We start from the raw sequence: 23,788 nt of genomic DNA on the forward strand, positions 1-23,788 counted from the left end.
ATTGCAATTGTCACACGGCTATTTAAAGAAGGTTAGCGAGGGAATCGAGGGAAGTATAGATTGGTTAGCCTAACAGCTGTTGTCAGGGAATTACTAGAGTGTACATTTAAAGATGGAGTGTCTGATCACCTTGAAAAGTTACAGCCAATCAGAGATAGGCAACATGCATTTGTAAAAGGTAGATCATGCCTGATGAACCTGATCAATTGTTTTGTGGAGGTAACTAATGTAGAGGGCAGGGGAAGCTCAATGGATGTTATTCAGATGGATTTCCAGAAAGCAAACAACAAAATTCCTCATAACCGATTGTTGGCTAAAGTTGCAGCTCATAGGATGTATGGCAAATTATTGACTACTTAGGACGTGACCTAAGTGGCAGGAGACAGACAGCAGGGATAACGGGCAGATCATCTAACGGGCAGGATGTGATGGCGCCGTCCCACAGGAACCTCTACTATTTATTAATGATTTAGATGGCTGGACGGAAAGCCACATATAATTGACATACTCAATATTGCCATTGAAAAAAATCAACGATATTGTAATCATGCATATTTTAAGCATAAATTTGCAACAACAAAAAAAGTAGATTAAGTGACTGCGTAAAACTATTACAATATTGGCAAGTGTGAGGTGTCCAATTTGGAATTAAAAATGTTCCAGTATTTTCGAAATGGTGAAAAAACGGAAAATAGACTTCAGGGTCATGGGCAAGGACAGGAAAAAAAAAACAGCAAATGGAATGCTGGGCTTTATATCTAGAGGAACGGAATACAAGGGGCTAGAAATGATGCTACAGCTAAAAAAAAATCCTGGTCAGGTCACATCTACAGTCGTGTTCAGCTGTGTGCAAACAAAAAAGTACTTTGGGCAGTTAGAACTGTGCAAGAAGTATTGTGCGACAAGAACTGATGCTGGGAGTACTATTGATCATATTTTGCATAAATGATTTCGACTCAGGGAGGGACATACAATTACAATATTCATTAATGACATGTACTTGGGACAATAGTTAATACTAAGGCAGATTGTGATAAAAAAACATGACGTTAACGAAATTGTAAATGAATTCCAATGCAGATAAATGTACACTTACACATTCGGGTCAGAAGAATGAGAACACATTTTCCTTGGACAATGATAATCTAAATTGTGTCGAGGAGCAATGGGATTCAGGGGTACAGATAGAAAAATGAATACAATAGCAATACGGGTTAACAAAGCTACAGAAAATACAAAAACATTGAGGATTATTTTCAGAGAGATACGTTGAAAGGGGAGTCATACCCAGCACAAGGAAAGATTTGCTGTTGATGGGAGTCGGTTGATTGGGTGCGAACTGGTCAGTGTTTCCCTGCTTTTCTAGGCAATATGCAACTGGGCAATTTTCCACCGTATCAGTTGGATCCTAGTGCTGTAACTGTACTGGATCAGCTAGGCTCCAGTTGTTGCTAGTTTTAGAGCACTGATCTTCAGCACTGCAGCTGGAGTGTTATCGGGCCCCTAGTCTTTGTTATGTGCAGTGTGCTCGGCCGCTTCTTAATGTTGTGCACTGTAAATTTAGGAATGGACCGAAAAATAGAAAGCATTTGCACAGCAGTAGCTCATTGGCATGGATTGTCACGCACTACTTCTCACCTTTTGCCAGTCTGAATAACTACCTTTAACCCACACTTTGTTGACTGTTTTGTAGCCAGTTTTCTACAGTCTGTCATGATCACCCTTCACAGTATGCAATTAATTACCTTGAAACCACATTCACAGTTTTAGGTTTAAAAACTGGACAGACAGCTTTTGACCAGCAAGATGCAATAGTCAGCATATAATCATAGAATGTTTACAACACAGAAGGAGGACATTCAGCCCGTTGTGTCCATGCTGGTTATCGGCAAGAGCTCCTCAGCTGGTCCTATGCTTCTGCCCTTTCCCCATAGCCATGCAAAGATTTTCTCTTCATGTGCTTGTCCAATTCCACATTGAAAGCCACAATTGAATCTGTCTCCATCAGACTCGCAGGTAGAACATTCCAGATCCTAACCACTCGCTGTGTAAATAACTTATTCCTCATGTCACGGTTGGTTCTTTTCCCATCCTCCTTATAACAGTGTTCTCTGGTTATTGACCTTTCTGCCAAGAGGAACACTTTCCCTCTATCTACTCTGTCTATTCCCCTCATGATTTTGTACACCTCTATCAAATTTCCTCGCAGCCTTCTCTGTTCTCAGGAGAGCGACCACAGTTTCTCCAAACTATCGTTGTAACTGAAGTCTTTCATCCCTTGAACCTTCCTTGTAAATCCTTTCTGCACGCATTCTATAGCATTCACATTCTTCTAATGTGCCGTGCCCAGAATTGTACACAATACGCCAGTTTAGGTGAAGCCAGTGTTCCACAAAAGTTCATAATAACTTCCTTACTTTTTTACATTATACCGCTACTTAAAAAGGCCAACATCCCATTGACTATTAATCAATTTCTCAACCTGCCCTGCTATCTTCAACGATTTGATCAGAAATACTCCCAGGTGACTCTTGGCTGCAGCCACTTTCTAATTGTACCCTTGAAAAGAGACTGGCAGCAAGCATTAACAGAAATCCCAATGTATTCTATAGACAGAGAAATAGTAAAGGGGTGGTAAAAGGAGGAGTGGGGTCGATGAGGGATCAGAAAGGGGATTTACATATGGAGGTAGCGGGTATAGTTCAGGTATTATCTAAATTCTCTGCGCCTGTCTTTGCCAAGGAAGAAGATGCACCCCAGGCAATCGTTACAGAGGAGGTAATTCAGATACAAGAGGGGTTTAAATTAATAAAGAGGATGTATCAGATATACCCTGCTATATAAGAACATACGTATGAACATATGAATTAGGAGCAGGAGGTGGCCATTCGACTCGTCGAGCCTGCTCCACCATTCAATACGTTCATGGCTGAACTGATTACTCCACATTTCCACTGACCCCCGATAACCTTCCACCCCCTTGATTATCAAGAATCTACCTACCTCTGCCTTAAAAAAATTCAAACACTCTGCTTCCACTGCCTTTTGAGGAAGAGAATTCCAAAGAGTCACAACCCACTGAGAAAAAAATTCTCCTCATCTCTGTCTTAAATGGACGATCCCTTATTTTTAAACCGTGACCCCAAGTTCGAGGTTCTCCCACAAGGGGAAACATCTTTTCCACAACCACCCTGTCAAGACCTCTCAGGATATTATATGTTACAATTATGTCGCCTCTTCCTCTTCTAAATTCCAGCGGAAGCAAGCCGAGCCTGTCAAATCTTTCCTCATATAACAGGTCACCCATTGCAGATATTCGTCTAGTAAACCTTCTCTCAACGGCCTCCAAAACATTTACATCAGTCCTTAAATAAGGAGACCAGTATGGTACACAATATTCCACATGTGGTCTCACCAATATCCTGTGTCGCTGAAGCATAACCTCCCTACTTTTGTATTCAATTCCACTGGCGATAAATGATAACATTCTCCTAGCTTTCTTAATTTCGTGTTGTACCTGCATACTAATGTTTTGCGTTTCATGCACTAGGACACCCAGATCCCTCTGTATCTCAGAGCTCTGCAATCTCTCACCATTTAGATAATATGCTTACCTTCTATTCTTGCTGCCAAAGTGGGCAATTTCACACTTTCCCACATCATACTCCATTTGCCAGGACTTTGCCCACTCACTTAACCTATCTATATCCGTTTGCAGGCTCCTTATGTCCTCTTCACAAGTTACATTCTTACCTATCGTTGTGTCATTAGCAAATTTAGCAAGCATACCATCGGTCCCTGCATCGAAGTCATTTCTATAAATTGTGAAACGTTGAGGTCCCAGCACAGATCCCTATGGCACCCCACTCTTTGCATCTTGTCAACCAAAATAATGACCCATTTATGCCTCTGTTTCCTGTGAGCTAACCAATCTTCTATCCATGTTAATATGTTACCCCCTACACCATGAGCTTTTATTTTCTGCAATAGCCTTTGATGTTGAACCTTATCAAATGCCTTCTGGAAATCTAAGTACAATACATCTGCAAGTTCCCCTTTATCCACAGCACATGTAACTTCCTCAAAGAACAACAATCAATTGGTTAATCATGATTTCCCTTTCACAAAGCCATGTTGACTCTGCCTGATTACCTTGAATGTTTCTAAATGCCCTGCTATAACATCTTTAATAATAGCTTGTAACATTTTCCTTAAGGCAAATGTTAAACTAATTGGCCTGTGGTTTCCTGCTTTCTGTTTCCCTCCCTTTCTAACTAAAGAAGTTGCATTCGCTATTTTCCAATCGAAATGAACCTTCCCCGAATCTAGGGAATGTTGGAAAATTAAAACGCATCAACTACCTCACTAGCCACTTATCTTAACACCCTAGGATGAAGTGCATCAGGTCCCGGGGACTTGTCAGCCTGCAGCTCCAACAATTTGCTCAGTAACTTTACCCTGGTGCTTGCAATTTTCTTGAGTTCCTCCCTCCCTTCCATTTCCTGACTTGCAGCTAAAACTGGGATGTTACTTTTATCCTCAATAGTGAAGACCGATGCCAAATATTTGTTCAATTCATCTGTCATCTCTTTATTATCCATTATTAATTTATTAATTCCCCAGACTCACATTTTATAAGTTCAACGCTCACTTTGTTACCTCTTTTCTTTTTTAAATATATATATATATATATATATATATATATGTATATATATATATAAATATATAAACTCTTACTATCTGTCTTTATATATCTATCTAACCTTCTCTCGTCCTCTATTGTTACCTGCCTTATCAATCTTTTTTGTCATCCTTTGCTTTTTAAAAAACATTCTGTCCAATCTTTTGACCTGCCTCCCATCTTTGCGCAATTATAGGCTTTTCTTTAAGCTTGATACGACCTTTGGCTGTTTTACTTCACCACGGATGTTGGGTCCCACCCTTGCAATGTTTCTTTCTCGTTGAAATATGTGTATTCTGAAATATTCCCTTAAATGTCGGCCGCTGCATCTCTGTGGAGCTATCCCTCAACCTGATTTGCCAGTTCACTTTAGCTAGCCCTGCGTTCATGCCCTCATAATTTCCCTTATTTAACTTTAAAATATTAGTCTTGGACCCACTCTTCTCTCCCTCAAACTGAATGTAAAAATCAATCATAACCTGATCGCTGCTACCTAGGGGTGCCTTAACTGTGAGGTTATTAATTATTCCTATCTCGTTGCACAATACCAGGTCTAGTATTGCCGACTCTCTGGTTGGCTCCACAACGTATTTTTCCAAGAAATTGTCCGGAAAATGTTCTATGCACTCCTCATCTAGGCTGCATCTGTCCATCTGATTTTTCCAGTCTATATGTAGGTGAAAATCTGCCCCATAATTATCACTGTACCTTTCTGACAAGCTGCCATTATTTATTCCTTTATATCCCGTCCCACAGTGTGGTGAATGTTAGGTGGCCTGTACACCACGTACGACAAGTGACTTCTTGCCTTTATGATTGCTCATCTCTACCCAAACGGCTTCTACATCCTGGTCTCCTTAATTTAGGTCATCCCTCACCATTGCGCTAATACCATCATTAGTTAACAGAACTAGCCCTCCACCTATTTGCAGTTTCCTGCCTTTCCTAAACGCCATGTATCCTTCAATATTCAGGTCCCAGTCTTTATATATATAAATGACCCAGGCTTTGGTGTACAGAGCACAATTTCAAAGTTTGCAGATGATACAAACCTTGGAAGCATTGTGAACTGTGAGGAGGATAGTGCAGATCTTCAAAGGGACATTGACAAGTTGGTGGAAAGGGCAGACAGTTGGGGGATGAAGTTCAATGCAGAGAAATGTGAAGTGATTCATTTTGGTCGGAATGACATGGAGATAAAATATAAAATGAAGGGTTCAATTCTGAAGGGGTTACAGGAGCAGAGGGACCTTGGTTTAATAGTGCATAAGCCATTGACGGTGGCAGCCTAGGTTGAGAGAGCGTTCAATAAAGTGTACACTGCCCTAGGCTTTATTAATATGTGCATAGCGTACAAGAGCAAAGAAAATATGTTGAAATTGTACAAGATACTAGTTCGGCCTCAGCTGGAGTATTGTGTCCAGTTCTGGACGCTGCACTTGAGGAAAGATATGAGGGCATTGGAGAGAGTACAGAGACTTTTCATGAGAATGGTACAGGGATGAGTAATTTCACTTATGAAGATAGATTGGAGAAGTTTGGACTGTTTTCCTCGCAGAGAAGAAGGCGGAGAGGTGATTTGTTAGAGGTATTCAAAATAATGAGGATTCTGGACAGAGTAGATAGAGAGAAACTGTTTCCACTGGTGAACGGATCGAGAAGGAGAGGGCACAGATTTAAAGTATTTGGTTAACAAAAAGCTAAAGTGACATGAGGAAAATCGTTTTCATGCAGAGAGTGTTTCAGATCGGGAATGATTGCCTGAGAACGTGGTGGAGGCAGGTTCAGTTTAAGCATTCAAAAGGGAATTCGACAGTTATACGAAAAGGCAGAATGTGCAGATTTATGGAGAGAAGGCAGGGGAATGGAACTGAGTGAATTTCTCTTTCAGAGAGCCCATGCAGACATGATGGGCCGAATAGCCCCCTTCTGCACTGAAACAGTTCTGTGATTCTGTGATATTGCCCCTCCTCCTTGTTCCAACCAGAATGTATCAGTTCCCACTTTCCTGCATTAAATTTCATCTGCCACCTGTCCGCCCATTTCACCAACCTTGCTTTATCCTCTCGAAGTCCATCACTATCCTCTTTACAATAAATGGCCAGGATTTCAGGAAAAGTCGCCGCTTTTCTTCGAATAGTTTAACGGTGTTGAGATTAATCGTTGCAACTGCTTCCTGTACAATCTTAGCTCTTCTGTTTCATATTCTGTGCATTTTACTTTCTCAATATTTCCCAACATTTAAATGTTGGGAAGCGGTGGGATCTTACAGCGCAGTTTCCTCTTGTAATACAAACAATAACTGCGGACCCATTACTCAGGCTCCCCGAGGCTGAGAAACCATCCTCCCTCTCCCAGCTCCCCAGTCTCAGCTTCGCAAGCTGTGTAATATATCAGATATGATGCCAAGCGATCAGTGCAGGCGGACAGCCGGGCTGACAGTGCATGCCCGGTAGCGGCTGCTGGGTAGATGAATAGAGAGTTAGATCGAGATTGTGACATTTCCAGCAGTTCAGATCATTCACTGCGACCTTCGGGAAAATCTCAATGGAAACTGCTGTGTCTGAATTGTAAATGTGCTGAGTATCAGCTATTTGCTGCTCCCGGTGGAGAATGTTTCTTAAATATAGTACGAATGATAAACCTTTAGACAGTGATCCTAATATTAACATTAATTCAAACCGGAGATTACTGGAATTATTCTCGTCTGACTTTCCGGGTTCTGAACATCCCGGATTGTTTTACTTTCACTTCTTCCCAGGTTCCATCAGCCATGGCGGGAGATGAGAGACTGGCAAAGATATTTACCTGAGCAGATGACGCCGGCATCACTAGAGTGTGGCAGGGTATAGTCACTCCATGGAAGTGACTGGCAGTCCCGCAGAGTGGCCTCGGTCCCGCTGCACTGTACAAACAACGTCACAATGGGTCCGGACCCTTCCCCAAAGTGAGCTCCACCTGGTCCAGAGACCGCGGTCCCGCAGCCCAGCTCCCGACACACAACAGCGGCGTCCGGCAGGTCCCAGGGAAGGGCAGCCACAGTTCACCACTGTCCCCTGTAGTGAATCTTCACTCTCCCAGCGCACCGACTGCCCCCATTCACCAGTCTCAGCTTCACCGTCTCTGTAAAATATCAGAAATATCATCAAGCGCTTATAGTGCGTTAAACCCACAGGTTTCCAGCGCAGGACCCTCCCCATTCATCAGGCATTAATTGATAGGAACATCAGTCTGTGCCCCAAACCCTCATAAAATCCGGAGTAAATATTATACATGAAAAAGGAGAGGGAAATACGAGGGAACGGTGCAAACGAGCAGGGAACCGGGAGACAGCCGGATATTTCCACCAACCCAGCGGCTACAATGGGATCCGTGTGGCGACGGGCTCAGAATATACTTAACTTGCAGAAGTGGGGAGATGGGCGTGGCTGTAATCATTACATGTTTACGTGATCAGTACTGATCGGAGGAAGACAGTGAAATCCCAGCACCAGGAAAGAGCAGAGGAAATTGCACCCTCACACAGCACAACCAGTAAAGACGGGTTGGATGGTCATGTGATCTCGATGTCGGCGCAGATTGGTGAGGTGGACCTTTGTAACAGCAACAGTGTGAGTGGAGGTGATCCTTCACACTCTGCCCTTCAGAGACCCTCAGTAATTGTCCTTCCACATGAACACAGCAGTCATCTCTCAGCTCGGTAACAGTGTGAGTGGAGCTGATCCTTCACACTCTGCTCTTCAGAGACCCACAGTTATTGTCCTTCCACATGAAGACAACAGTCATCTCTCAGCGAGGTTACAGTGTCAGTGGAGCTGATCCTTCACTCTCAGCTCCTCAGAGACCCTCAGTTATTGTCCCTCTACATGGGTCTATCACCGGGGGCATAATGTTCAGGTGATTGGAGGAAGGTTTCGGGGAGATGTCAGAGGGAGGTTCTTTACACAGAGAGTGGTGGGTGCGTGGAATGCGCTGCCAGCGGTGGTAGTAGAAGCAGATAAATTAGGGGCATTTAAGCGACTCTTGGATAGGTACATGGACGATATTAGAATGCAGGGTAGGTAGTTAGTTTGATCTTAGAGTAGGTTAAATGTTCGGCACAACATCGTGGACAAAAGGGCCTGTACTGTGCTGTACTGTTCTACATTCTATGCTCTATGTTCCACATGGAGACAGCAGTCATCTCTCAGCTAGGTAACAGTGTCAGTGGAGCTGATCCTTCACACTCTGCTCTTCAGAGACTCTCAGTTATTGTCCCTCTGCACGAAAGCAGCATTCATCTCTCAGCTAGAATTACAAATATTTTGTCACACTGTGAGGGACACACTCTCTTCCTGACTAGCAAGCGGGCAACGCGTTAATCTGCTGGTACTGAGATTGTCGCTCAAACTGAATATTTAATGGGATGGATTAGAGCAGAGAGAGAGAGTAGACAGTGTGAAAATATAGGGCGATTACCTGACGGGTCAGCCTGACTGTTCCCAGGTCTGCCTGAAATGAGAAGTTAACAATTAGAGTTCACTGGGACAAGAAATGAATGGAAATGTCAGAAAGAAAATACACAAATACAACTAACTGCAGGATCATTATTCCCGTCACTTTACACAAAAAAGTATACGGGATCTGTGATTTCATTCCTTAAAACCGAAAATACAATTTCTGCAACAAATTAATATTGGTAATGGGCCAAAATGTATCCAGAATTGTTTTCACATATACACACCGTGACACCCGGATACACTCTCTCCTTGTGGAGATGGTAGGTGGCCTCCATGTATTACCAGTGTGAAGGAGCTCTGAGAAGGCAGTGGTAATGGTCCTCTCCTTATAGAATCTCACAATGAAACAGCACAGAGGGACGCCATTCGCCCCTGGTGCCTATGCTGTCCCTTTGTAAGAGGTGTCTAATTAGTACCACTCCCTTTCCCCATCGCCCAGTAAATTTGAGCTGATGGTGCTCTGACCATTGATGATCCGTGTGTAGGTGCCCTGAGAAGAAGGTGGTGATGGACCTGCATTCAAACCCACTGCTGGTGGTACTCTCAGTGTATTCAGCATTCCGATCTAAAGTTCGGGAAGGAATGAGAACGCTTACATTAAATTAAAGATATTCCGATCCTGTGTTCGATTTCGATGCCTTTTAATTTCCTGCAGAGTATCCCACCTGCAGCTTTCAAAGTTTCTATAAAGGTGTAATTGGACCTTTCTGCTGTTCAGTAAAATATATAGCTTCTTCAAACAAAACAAAACAACATGAACGGCCTGTCAGTCTCCTCACTCCGTGCTGACTGTTTCTTACTAAGTTCCTGCTGTTCTGACTCTCTTGTAACCTGCCCTCGCCGACGTGCCCTATTCTTTTACCCGTTAATGATGTTCAATCAATGGTCCTCCCGTTTACTGTTTAATCATTTCTGCTTTTTAAAAATGCAGTCAGTCGTTTGATCTGTCGTCAATCTCCCTGATAACAATATGTCTCGCAGATCTCCAGGTGTTTTTACTATACTCGACATGATATTCTATAGACGGTGTGTTGAGCTCATCCCAATCTCCCTGATGACAATGTGTCTTACAGATCTCCAGGTGTTTTCCTATCCTATCCTGGTGATAATATATCTCCCATGTTTCGTTGCATCTTTGTATACTCTGCTAATATATTATGGAGAATGGGATACCGATTCCTGTCCTCAGCTGTGCTTACTGAGAAATGTTGAATGAGTTACAGTTGCCCAACTATAATCTCACTGGTCCCTTGATGCTCCTAGTTAAGCAATGTAAATAGTGTGTGACTTCTGCCCAGTCATGGAGACTCAGCATTCCTACCAACTTTCCATGATAGTCGTCAGCTCCCACAAATTCTCCTTTTCCAGTGACCAATTTCAGTGCTTCCATCGGGTCCGTGAATCCTCTTCAATCCAATCAGTAATTTATTGTATACTTCCTGCATTTATCATTTCAGCCTGTAACCACCAATGACAGGCCGGATTTTCTTTTACCAGATAATCCAGTGGTTCAAGGAGTAAGTCGATGCACACCTTCCAAGGGAAATTTGGGATGGACAGTAAATGGGTGCATAACAATATCGCCAAAATGACCACGGTGGTTCAAGAAACCACCCCGCCATTCCCTCTGGCTTAGTCGGGTTGTTCAGTGAATTCTGCCTGGTCAGTGAACTCATATCCCGAAAATGAATCTAAACAATATGTCACCGAGACTCCCATGCTTGCCTATTCGTCAGGTTTATCTCTTACTGTCTCAGAGAAATTTTCAGTCTGTCCCCTTTCTCAATCATTACCATTTTGCCATTTATCTACACTACTTCTCATACCTGCTGATTCCTCCATTGCTTCCACACAGTTTCTAACATCTCTCATTGTTGCTCTTGAAAATGTATGAATGCATTCCTTTGTGTACCGTTTTCCAAATCATCTCTATCTACACAGAATATACCCACTATTCTCGCACTCTTTGGGCCGGCCTCCTACCCTAGGTAAGCTTCAACTGATCTAAAACTCTGCTGCTGTTATCCTGGCATGGACAGTCCCGCCCACCCGTTTTTCCTGCTCTCACTGTCTATGGTAACTCGCCGTTACCAACGCCTCAGATTTCAGGAGTCGCACGGTTACCTCCCTGATGTTTAGGCTAATGGGTTTGGTGCCAAACTGTTCAGTTATTTTAACACTTTATACATTCTGGTAACTTGCACCGTACTGCCACAACGAATGATAGAGAAATATTAATTATAAATAACAATAAACTCAAAGCTGGTAAACTTAAATGGGACAAACGTGGGATACTCAAAGCCTAGAATTTAAACTGTTGAATGAGTTACAAAGCGAGGGACAGGGGTGGTTTAAGGGTGACAAAATGCAGTCAATACAGAGAGCTTATAAGTACATGCTTCTCACGGCAAATTATTAGGTGCGACAAGAATCAATATAATTATATTATAACAAGCTATGTTAGGTCCAATCTGCACAACTTTCGTAATTAGGTGAGCTCTTGTGGATTTCAGAAGCAAATTAATTGATAAAATTACAGTTAGTGCAGTTTACAAACACAAGCAAAGCGCCAGACTGAAGGAACTCAAATCAAACAATGCGGATTCTGTGCGTCAATGGCATTATCAGTAACTTTTAAAAAAATGTCTACAACACATGAACTAGTGCCTGAAGAAACGTTACCATGGTTAGAAATAACCAAGCACGTATCGAACATTTACAGTACCGAGGCAAATTGTTCTGGGCACTGCCTGCTGAATTTAAATATGCAAACGAATTCTGGATTTGTTCCACAGGTGACCAGAGTGTGGGCATGTGGAAGGACATTAAATAATTTAATAGGAGTAGGAATCGGCCATACTGCCTACCCAGACCACTCCGCCGTTCAATAAGATCATGGCTGATCTGCTGCCCCATCTCCACTTTCCCACCTTTCCCCAGAGATTGGGAAACAACTCCAGATCTTCCATTAAACACTGCATCGCACGATACAAAAAGTATGGGACATGTGGAAAGAGATTCAGAAACACATCTGGATATTAAATACTACATCAAATGGGTGACTCATGCAGAAAGATTCTGAGAAACACTAACAATTACACAACACCATGCACATAAATGTATGAAATAGAAATCATGATTTAATGTAAAAAGGTATAGTTTTGAAGATTGTCGGTGACTAAATAAAACTGTTCATACAGCGAATCCCCCTGAAATCAGTAGCATCATTTCTGGAGGGTGTAATTGATAACTCTATTAAAAATCAGTACAAATGTAGCAAAATTGGTTCCACCTCCAGTTAATATATTAAACAATATTTATTGTCCTTTCTGAATATTTCAAATGCTGTACAACCTACTTAATCTAATTCTCTGTATCACACGACACTTCACTGAGAAATTCCGGGGACAGAAATCTCAATGTGAGATGAGTCGGCTAGATGCAGATCCCAGTATTCTGCAGTTCTGACTCCCATACACTCGATTGTAACACTGAATACTTTCTACTTCCAGGAGTCTCCGTTTTAAACGCCTGATTAGAATTTTAATTCCAGTCTGCTGCGTCTGTACGAGAGCCATAGTAAACAACATAAAACCAACGCTTGCAGCATTTATGTTCAATTTTGGTAATAAAACTAAATTTAACTCAAATCTCCTCTGGAAATGTAATGAAATGTTAATCAGATGACAAATATTAGACCAGTTTTTGCTGTCAGCGACAAAAATGGAAAACAGTTCCCTATTTGAATTTGATGAACTTAAAATCAAAGAGAACTAAATGTATTGAATCATAAATTTATAAATTAAGGAAACTGTTCCAATACTCACTTTATACAATATACACCGATCTCAATAAATGACAAATTAAAATAAATATGCACATTTCCTACAAATTGATTTTGATCAGCAGCCGATTGCGAAAAAGAAATAGATTCAGCGATCAGCTACATTTCATACTTTCTCTCCATTCTATGGCTCAGAGAAAGTATTCTTAAATTACCTTCAAAATCAGGATTTTAGAATACAATCCCTTTTGCAAAAACAAAAGGACATTCATCACGTAAGTATGTAATAACATTTAGGGAGCGTTTCACTGTCGTAAACCAGCATTTGTCGTCGTTAGACATTAAGAAATGTAACCAAACCCGCACTGGAAACAGTGAGAAACTGTTTTCTGAGAGCGAAAGAATTGTTAATTGTTCCCCATTTAATATTGATGAAATGTTAAATCAAACCAACAGCCCAATATCCGTATTCAGTGTGAATTCTACAAACGAGATACACTATTGTAATATTCGCTTCATATGATTGCAATGAACAACATTGTTTTTTGTCATAAAGCATGCCTGCCTTTTAAAAATGATTCTGAGCAGCCAGCGATTGGAGAAAAGGATACAGGGAGTCATATGCACTTCATTGTTTATCTTTATGTGGCTTAAATGAATATTCTTTCAATAATCAACAAAACAGGATTTTACGATCCAAATAATTAATACTCATGGAAATATAATTCGTTAGATACATAAAGTATCTGATAACACTGGGACTACATTGTCCTGTCTGTAAACCAACAAAGTTTGAATAGAGAGATATTAATAAATGTAACCAAACACACACGGGAAATAATGAGAAACAGAATGGAATCATCAGTGGAATAAAACAACAAACATCGAGCCGTTGGAGCAATAATAAAGAACAATATCGCTAATTCATTACACACTACATGACACTGTAAAAATATGTGATTGGGAAAACTTAACTATCTTTAGGCACTGTACATATAAATGGAGGGAATAGAATAATATATTTAATATCAAAGAGACTAATTCTGAAGATCAACATTAACTGGTCAATACTACAAAGCAAATTCTCTAACGATTTAGGAACTTTCAGTAACATCATTTTTTGCAGAGTGCACTTGATAATTATACTAATAATGAAACCGAATTGAATACTATTGGTTCCATCTCCAGTTGAGTGGTTGTTATAGATTTAATATAGCACTTCAATACTGAACAAACTATTCAGAAATGCTTAATTTCATGAACTGTGCCACGAGGAGAGCAGACAACACTTATATTGAAAAATATCTGTGACAGAAATGTGTGTGGCGGTTCATGTCAGCAGTACATGTACGTTTGACTGGTGTTCTGCACTCAGTGAGATAACTTACACCCAGACTCTAATACAATCTATTCAAACAAAGATGGCGCTCTGCTTCTATCAGGCTTGCTTTAAATGATCAGATTAGAATTTAAATTCCAGCTGGCTGTGTCTGTGTAAGAAACGCAGGGGGAAGAATAAAACAAACTGCCACGGTCTTTGTGTTCGTCACAAATTCAACTGGGAATTTAAAATACCCGTTAATTCGATGTAGAATATTCCAAACTCATTTACTGTCACCAAAACAATATTACTATCAGCAATAGCTCAATTGCTAGCACTCTCGCTTCTGAGTCAGGAGATGGTGGGTGCAAGTCTAATTCCAGAGACTTGAGTGCAAAATCTGGGTTGCCAATCCAGTGCAGTACTGAGGGTGTGCTGCACTGTCCAAGGTGCTTTCCATCGGAGGAGATTTTAAACCGAGGCTCCGTCGGCCTTTCAGGTGCACTATTTGGAGGAAGGGCAGGGGAATTATTCCTAGCACTCTGACGAATGTTGATCCCTCAACTAACATCACAAAGCAAAAAAAGTATTCTGGTCATTATCACATTGCTGTTTGTTGGAGCTTGCTCTGTGCAAATTGGCTGCCACGTTTCCGACATTACAGTATGGACAACACTACAAAACAGTACCTAATTGACAGTAAAGTTCTTTGGGACGTCCTTACGTCGTGAAATGCGCTACATAAATGCAAGACATTTTTATATAAATGGTGGTTTATTCCTATTTGTAGTTGATAGAACTTAAAACGAAAACAATCAATCCATAATTTGTATCAAATGAAACTTCTAAAAATTATGGAAACCATTTCAGTATCCATTTCATACCATCCCAATGAATGACAACTGTAAATAAAATAGATCCGTTTCCTGTAAATTGATCCCAGACACTGACAGATTCTATTCTAACAATGATGCGGCTCTTTTTCTAACAGACCCTGCTGAAATAGATCCATTAGGTTTTCAACGCCAATCTATTCGGTCTGTACGAGCGGCATGTAAAAAGCCACAAACACGTTCCGATATTTCATTAAACTCGACAGAAGAAAATTAAAATGCATAAAGCATTATTTACTTTCTACATCACCTGAATGTGTTCTGTGCGAAAGATGATAATTAGATTAATGATGCACATCTTGCAATAATAATCAGTGTATCGGTAAATAACATAATGCTTTCAATAATCCGTCACTCACAGTTCAAAAGCTGCAGTAGAGACAGGGTCAAGAGGGACCGCAGCATCGTTGTGGCGCCAGGTACAGCGATGTGAACAGAACATTAACCGAACGCTGTTGTCAGACGCTGAGAGCTCCTTCCAGCAGCTTCTGAAACTCTGGATGTTGTGGAAATTAATTACTTGACAGAAGTTTCGACAGAAACCAATGTTTCCTTCCAAATAACCAATAGATTTTGACTTGTGTGAACCATGAATTACCGTCTGGTAAAATACACCAATGAGAAGAAATGTGACCATTAATGGATAAAATGAACGCAGGTTCCAACTAACAGCCTATCCTGCGAGGATAATGACGTGCGACAGTGTGAAAAGTAAATGAATCACTGATCTGACGTCCAGATCATAGAATCACAGATGAACAGGAAAGGCCAGTCGGCTACTTGAGTCAGAATCGTCCCTTTGAAAGAGCTGTCTAATTTATTGTCACATATGTACCTTTTTCTCGTAATCCTGCAAATTATTGCACTGCAAGCCCTTGTTTAATAGCCTTTATGAATTCCTCTGGAATCTGATTTCATCACTTTTTCAGGTCGTGCTTTCCCGATCTTAACAAGCCTCTGTGTGAAGAAATGTATCTTCGTTACCTCTCTGGTTATTTTGCCGGTTCTATGGAAAGCCTCGGTCCCAGGCACAGCTGTCGAAGCCAAGAGAAAAGGTAGATGAGACGGGGTCACTGGGGCCAGTCCGTAAGGCCCCGGTGAGGGGGCCTGGGCGGTGTTCTTGTGGTGCAGGAGGAGGGAGGTCCCGAGGAATGAAATGGTTTTTGGTGGCTTTCATTGTGGGCCACAAATTACCCACAAGGACGTAACGCCCCTCCCCACCCACAAGGTCACAGGGAGAGTGCTTCGTTTTAGAAGGTGTCCTCTCCATGTGGTGGAGGAACTCACTGCTGGTAAGATTGCAGCGGTGGTGGAATGATCTCATAATTGTCCCATAATAGGCCACTTAAGATCCTCAGTCTGCCACTGGGTGGGAAGACTGTTGTTGGTCTATCCAACCACCCCGCCCCCCCCCCCCCCCCCGTCAACACCCTCCACCCCATCGAGTACACGGGACGATGGAGTGGCGATCTCAATCCTGCCACATTCTCGGCCAGCCGCTGTCTTTCTCCGTGCCCCCTCCCCACCCCTCCTGGCTTCCAATCACGCCTCTGAGGGCAGTAAAATCCTGCCCATAACCTCCGATGACAAACGTGAGATGAGAGACGAAATAATCTCCGCATTCTCACTCGATCATAACCCTTCATTCTTTTGAGCTCTGTTAGATCTGGAATGGCGGGATTGACGTTTGGGGAGAGATTCAGTCGGTTAGGATTATATTCGATGGCGTTAAGAAGAGTGAGGGGAAATATCGTAGAAACCGATACAGTTCCAACAGGACTTGACAGGGTAGATGCAGGAAGGATATTCCCAATGGTGGGGGAGTCCAGAAACAAGGGTCATTGTTAAGGATTTGGGGCAAACATTTCAGGACTGTGGTGAGGAGTAATTTCTTCACCCAGAGAGTGGTGAGCCTGTGGAATTCACTAGCACAGAAAGCAGTTGAGGCCAAAACATTTTATATTTTCCAGAAGGAGTTTGATATAGCTCTTGCGTCAAAGGGGATCAAAGGGTATGGGGCGAAATTGGGAACTGGTTACTGAGTTGGATCCCCAATCTTGATTATGTATGGCGAAGCAGGCTCAAAGGGACGAATAGCATACTCCTGCTACTAATTTTTATGTTTCTATCCCACTTCTCTGCTCGAATACGGGAAATCCAAGCTCCTCCATTCTCTCCACGTAACTGAATTGCCTCACCCATGGTGTCTTCTTATTAATCCTCCTCTTTACCCTTTCCAGGGTCTTGACATTCTTCCAAGGTATTCGTGCCGGAAATTGCACACAGGACGCCAGCTGAGTCATAAAAATTGATTTGGAAAGGCTTAACTTGATTTCCTTTATATTTGAATTCAATAACGCCATTTTCAAAACAAGTATCCCATACACTTCCGAAGAAGGGTCACTGACCCGAAACGTTAACTCTGCTTCTCTTTCCACAGATGCTGCCAGACCTGCTGAGTGAATCCAGCATTTCTTGTTTTTGTATCCCATACACTTACTCAGTCAGCTTCTCTACTTTCCCTGCAAACCTCAAGGATTTATGGATATGCATTCCTTGGATCCCTCTGTTCTTGCCTCCCCTGAAAATTGTACCATTTATATTAATTATACTGACATAATATATATATTTGGGCGGTTTAAAATCACTTTCCTTTAGTTTTGGTTGCAGCAGCTTTGACAGAAGCGGAGGTACGGAGCGAACTTGCAGCTGGGAGGACAGTTTCAGTGTAAGTTAAAAGTTAATTCCCTTTTGTTTTCGGAGGACCAGGGGACTGATGGGGAAGTAAAAACTATATATTTGGGCGGTGGCTGTTCCCGAGACACTACACGTGTAGTGTCTCCCACCCACCCTCCTCCTCTAACCAAAAAAAAGGACTCTGGTGTGTTGATAAGGTAAGCTTTTTATTTAAAAGGTTCTGTCCGTCGGATTACTAAGCTAACAAGTTTTGACTTTTTTTTTTGGTTTTTCAGTAGATTTGTTGGGAATTTAGAATAGTGGGAATGGAGGTTAAGGCAGTTGTATGTTCCTCCTGCAGAATGTGGGAGGTAAGGGTCGCCAAGAGTGTCCCTGCTGACTGCATCTGCGGGAAGTGCACCCAACTCCAGCTCCTCGAGAACCGCGTTAGGGAACTGGAGCTGGAGCTGGATGAACTTCGGATCATTCGGGAGGCGGAGGGGGTTATTGAGAGGAGTTATGGGGAGGTAGTCACACCTCAGGTAAAAGAAGTAGGTAGATGGGTTACCGTCAGGGGAAGGAGAGGGAGCCAGCAGGCAGTGCAGGGATCCACTGTGGCCGTTTCCATCAACAACAGGTATACCGTTTTGGATACTGTTGCGGGGGACGACTTACCAGGGGTAAACAATGGGGTACAGGCCTCTGGCACAGAGTCTGTCCCTGTTGCTCAGAAGGGAAGGGGAAGAGGAGCAGAGCATTAGTCATTGGGGACTCCATAGTTAGGGGAACAGAGGGAGGTTCTGTGGGAACGAGAGAGACTCACGGTTGGTGTGTTGCATCTCAGGTGCCAGGGTTCGTGATATCACGGACAGAGTTTTTGGGATCCTTAAGGGGGAGGGGGAGCAGCCCCAAGTCATGGTCCACATAGGCACCAACGACATCGGTAGAAAGAGAGATGGGGATTTAAGGCAGAAATTTAGGGAGCTAGGGTGGAAGCTTAGAGCGAGAACAGAGTTGTTATCTCTGGGTTGTTGCCCGTGCCACGTGATAGCGAAGTGAGGAATAGGGAGAGAGAGGAATTGAACACGTGGCTGCAGGGATGGTGTAGGAGGGAGGGTTTTGGTTTCCTGGATAATTGGGGCTCTTTCTGGGGTAGGTGGGACCTCTACAAACAGGATGGTCTTCACCTGAACCAGAGTGGTACCAATATCTTAGGGGGGGAGATTTGTTAGTGCTCTTTGGGGGTGGGTTTAAACTAATTCAGCAGGGGAATGGGAACCTAAATTGTAGTTCCAGTGTACAGGATGTTGAGAGTAGTGAGGGCAGGGATAAGGTTACAAGGACGCAAGAGGGAACTGGCAAGCAAGAACTTGGTTTAAAGTGTGTCGACTTCAACGCCAGGAGCATCCGGAATAAGGTGAGTGAGCTTGCAGCATGGGTTGGTACCTGGGATCTCGATGTAGTGGCCATTTCGGAGACATGGGTAGAGCAGGGGCAGGAATGGATGTTGCAGGTTCCGGGATTTAGATGTTTCAGTAAGAACAGAGAAGATGGTAAAAGAGGGAGGGGTGTGGCATTGTTAATCAAGGAGAGTATTACAGCGGCAGAAAGGACGTTTGAGGACTCGTCTACTGAGGTAGTATGGGCCGAGATTAGAAAATGGAGAGGAGCGGTCACCCTGTTGGGGGTCTTCTTTTGAGCTCCGAATAGTTCCAGAGATGCAGAGGAAAGGATAGCGAAGATGATTGTCGACAGGGGCGAGAGTAACAGGGTAGTTGTTATGGGGGACTTTAACTTTCCAAATATTGACTGGAAATACTATAGTCCGAGTACTTTAGATGGGTCACTTTTTGTCCAGTGTGTGCAAGAGGGTTTTCTGACACAGTATGTAGACAGGCCAACCAGAGGCGATGCCACTTTGGATTTGGTACTGGGTAATGAACCCGGCCAGGTGTTAGATTTAGATGTAGGTGAGCACTTTGGTGATAGTGATCACAATTCGGTTAGGTTTATCTTAGCGATGGGCAGGGACAGGTATATACCGCAGGGCAAGAATTATAGCTGGGGGAAAAGAAATTATGATGCAATTAGGCAAGATTTAGGATGCATAGGATGGGGAAGGAAACAGCAGAGGATGGGCACAATCGAAATGTGGAGCTTATTCAAGGAGCAGCTACTGCGTGTCCTTGATAAGTATGTACCTGTCAGGCAGGGAGGAAGTTGTCGAGCGAGGGAGCCGTGGTTTACTAAAGAAGTTGAAGGGCTTGTCAAGAGGAAGAAGAAGGCTTATGTTAGGATGAGACGTGAAGGCTCAGTTAGGGCGCTTGAGAGTTACAAGCTAGCCAGGAAGGACATAAAGGGAGAGATAAGAAGAGCAAGGAGAGGACACGAGAAGTCATTGGCGGATAGGATCAAGGAAAACCCGAAGGCTTTCTTTAGGTATATCAGGAATAAAAGAATGACCAGAGTTAGATTGGGGCTAATCAAGGATAGTAGCGGCAAGTTGTGTGTGGAATCAGAGGAGATAGGGGAAGCGTTAAATGAATATTTTTCGTCAGTATTTACAGTAGTGAAAGAAAATGTTGTCGAGGAGAATACTGAGATTCAGACTACTAGGCTAGATGGGATTGAGGTTCACAAGGAGGAGGTGTTAGCAATTTTGGAAAGTGTGAAAATAGATACGTCCCCTGGGCCAGATGGGATTTATCCTAGGATTCTCTGGGAAGCCAGGGAGGAGATTGCAGAGCCTTTGTCCTTGATCTTTATGTCGTCATTGTCGACAGGAATAGTACCAGAAGACTGGAGGAAAGCAAATGTTGTCCCCTTGTTCAAGAAGGGGAGTAGAGACAGCCCTGGTAATTATAGACCTGTGAGCTTTACTTCGGTTGTGGGTAAAATGTTGGAAAAGGTTATAAGAGACAGGATTTATAATCATCTTGAAAAGAATAAGTTCATTAGCGATAGTCAGCATTGTTTTGTGAAGGGTAGGTCGTGCCTCACAAACCTTATTGAGGTTTTCGAGAAGGTGACCAAACAGGTGGATGAGGGTAAAACAGTGGATGTGGTGTCTATGGATTTCAGTAAGGCGTTTGATAAGGTTCCCCATGGTAGGCTATTGCAGAAAATACGGAAGTATGGGGTTGAAGGTGATTTAGAGCTTTGGGTCAGAAATTGGCTAGCTGAAAGAAGACAGAGGGTGGTGGTTGATGGCAAATGTTCATCCTGGAGTTTAGTTACTAGTGGTGTACCGCATGGATCTGTTTTGGGGCCACTGCTGTTTGTCATTTTTATGTGACCTGGAAGAGGGTGTAGAAGGGTGGGTTAGTAAATTTGCGGATGACACGAAGGTCTGTGGTGTTGTGGATAGTGCCGAAGGATGTTGTAGGGTACAGAGGGACAAAGATAGGCTCCAGAGCTGGGCTGAGAGATGGCAAATGGAGTTTAATGCGGAAAAGTGCGAGGTGATTCACTTTGGAAGGAGTAACAGCAATGCAGAGTACTGGGCGAATGGGAAGATCCTTGGTTGTGTAGATGAACAGAGAGATCTTGGTGTCCAGGTACATAAATCCCTGAAAGTTGCTACCCAGGTTAATAGGGCTGTTAAGAAGGCATATGGTGTGTTTGCTTTTATTAGTAGGGGGATCGAGTTTCGGAGCCACGAGGTCATGCTGCAGCTGTGCTAAACTCTGGTGAGGCTGCACCTGGAGTATTGCATGATGGTCTGGTCACCACATTATCGGAAGGATGTGGAAGCTTTGGACAGGGTGCAGAGGAGATTTACTCGGATGTTGCCTGGTATGGAGGGAAGGTCTTACGAGGAAAGGCTGAGGGACTTGAGGTTGTTTTCGTTGGAGAGAAGGAGGAGGAGAGGTGACTTAATAGAGACATATAAGATAATCAGAGGGTTAGATAGGGTGGATAGTGAGAGACATTTTCCTCGGATGGTGATGGCAAACACGAGGGGACATAGCTTTAAGTTGAGGGGTGATAGATATAGGACAGATGTTAGAGGTAGTTTGTTTACTCAGAGAGTTGTAGGGGCGTGGAACGCCCTGCCTGCAAGAGTAGTAGACTCGCCAACTTTAAGGGCATTTAAGTGGTCATTGGATAGACATATGAATGAAAATGGAATAGTGTAGGTCAGATGGTTTCACAGGTCGGCACAGCATCGAGGGCCGAAGGGCCTGTACTGCGCTGTAATGTTCTATTGTTCTAATTCGAATAATGTTTTCCCAATGACTACAATAAATTGCATCTACCGTTGATCTGCCCATTTCAGCAGACTGTCTCGCCTGAACTCTGCTATTATAATATTCACGATTTGCGACAGAGCCATGTTTTTCACTATCCACAAATGTCAAAATTATACATTCTAAACCCAAGTCTATGTCATTTATATGTAGAAAGAAAAACAACAGACCTAAAACCAACCCCTGGGCAGCCCCTCTCTCTCTTGTCGGGGAAACATCCATTCACAACTGCTCTCTGCCTCATATCTCTTACCCAATCGACTACCCAAGTTGGCATCGTCCCTTTAATAATATGCATTCATATTTTCTGAATAGGTCTGTTATGAGGTTACATACACAAGGCCTACTTCAGTCTCTTACTTGATTAAAGAACTCAATCAGGTTAGTTACACACGATTGGCCTTCAACAAATCTGTGATGGTTTTCTCATCTTACCCCATGCTTCTGCAAGTGAGAATTAAGTTTGTCCTTGATGAAGGCCTCTATTCGATCTCTCAACTTTCACTGTGATTAGACAGATTAGCCAGCAGTCACAAGGCTTACCATCTCTTGTTTTGAAAAGGAGTCTAACATTTGCCCAATTCCAGTCCTCTGGCCCCAGTGCGATATACAAGGAGGATTGAAACATTGTGGTCAGAGCTTTTGTTATCTCCAACCTTTACAAAAGAAGAGGCTGAAATTAATGGAGAGGGAAGCAGAGATCTTGTTTCTCCATAATCAGCCCCACCATTCCTTTAACTATCACTTTTACTTTTATACGTTTTACAAGATGTGTTATCCTCTTTACTGTTAGCTGCTATCCTTTTCTATACTGTCTCTTTGCCCTTCTTGTATGCTTTTTCTATTTCTCCCTCTACACTCTGCATTCCATTTGGTTTTAGATTATATTCTTGAATTGGAATTTATAATGAATCTCTTCTTTCTCTTTTCTTTTAACTGACAATTCATTTTCATCCAGAGAGTGCAGCATTTATTGCCCCATATTCACCTTTAGACTTGAATATTCCAATGTAGTCCTGGCCAGCCTCCCTCTTTGCATCCTCAGTTAACCTGAGGACATCCAAACCTCTGCTGTCCATCAACAATTTTCAGCATGTCCCGTTCACCCATCACTGCTGCACTGGCATTAGCTTTTGGTCGTGCACCTTAACAATATTGAAATTCCCACGCTAATTTTCTAATCTCTCCATGACCTCTTCCCTCCCTACCTCTGTAATCTCTTTCAGCCCTGTGAGATATTTGTGCTCCTTCAATTCCGGAATGTTGAGCTTTCCAAAATTTAATCAACGCTGGTGATCTTGTATTCATCTGCCAAGATCCTAAATTCTGGAATTCCCTCTATAAACCTCTGCCTCTCTGCATCTTTTTCCTCCGTTAAGATGCTCCTAACAGCTTACCACCATGACGAAGCATTTGGTCATCTGCCATAATATCTGTTAACGCTGCTCGCTATCAAATTGCGTTCGAGAATATGAATTGGATATTTTAACTATGTAAAGACACAACATAAATAAGAAGTTGCTGATCTTGCTTTCCACCTTCTCCTTTACTATGGTCTGTCCCAGACTACATCAGTGGAATTCAAGGTTAAACCATTTTTTATGCTTTTTCTGAACTTCTCTAAACAGAATAACTCCATAATATAGTGCTCACTTTTAGGGGGTGCAGAAGAAGCACTAAACGA

Source organism: Heterodontus francisci, unplaced genomic scaffold, assembly GCF_036365525.1.
Source record: "Heterodontus francisci isolate sHetFra1 unplaced genomic scaffold, sHetFra1.hap1 HAP1_SCAFFOLD_53, whole genome shotgun sequence".
Taxonomy (NCBI): domain Eukaryota; kingdom Metazoa; phylum Chordata; class Chondrichthyes; order Heterodontiformes; family Heterodontidae; genus Heterodontus; species Heterodontus francisci.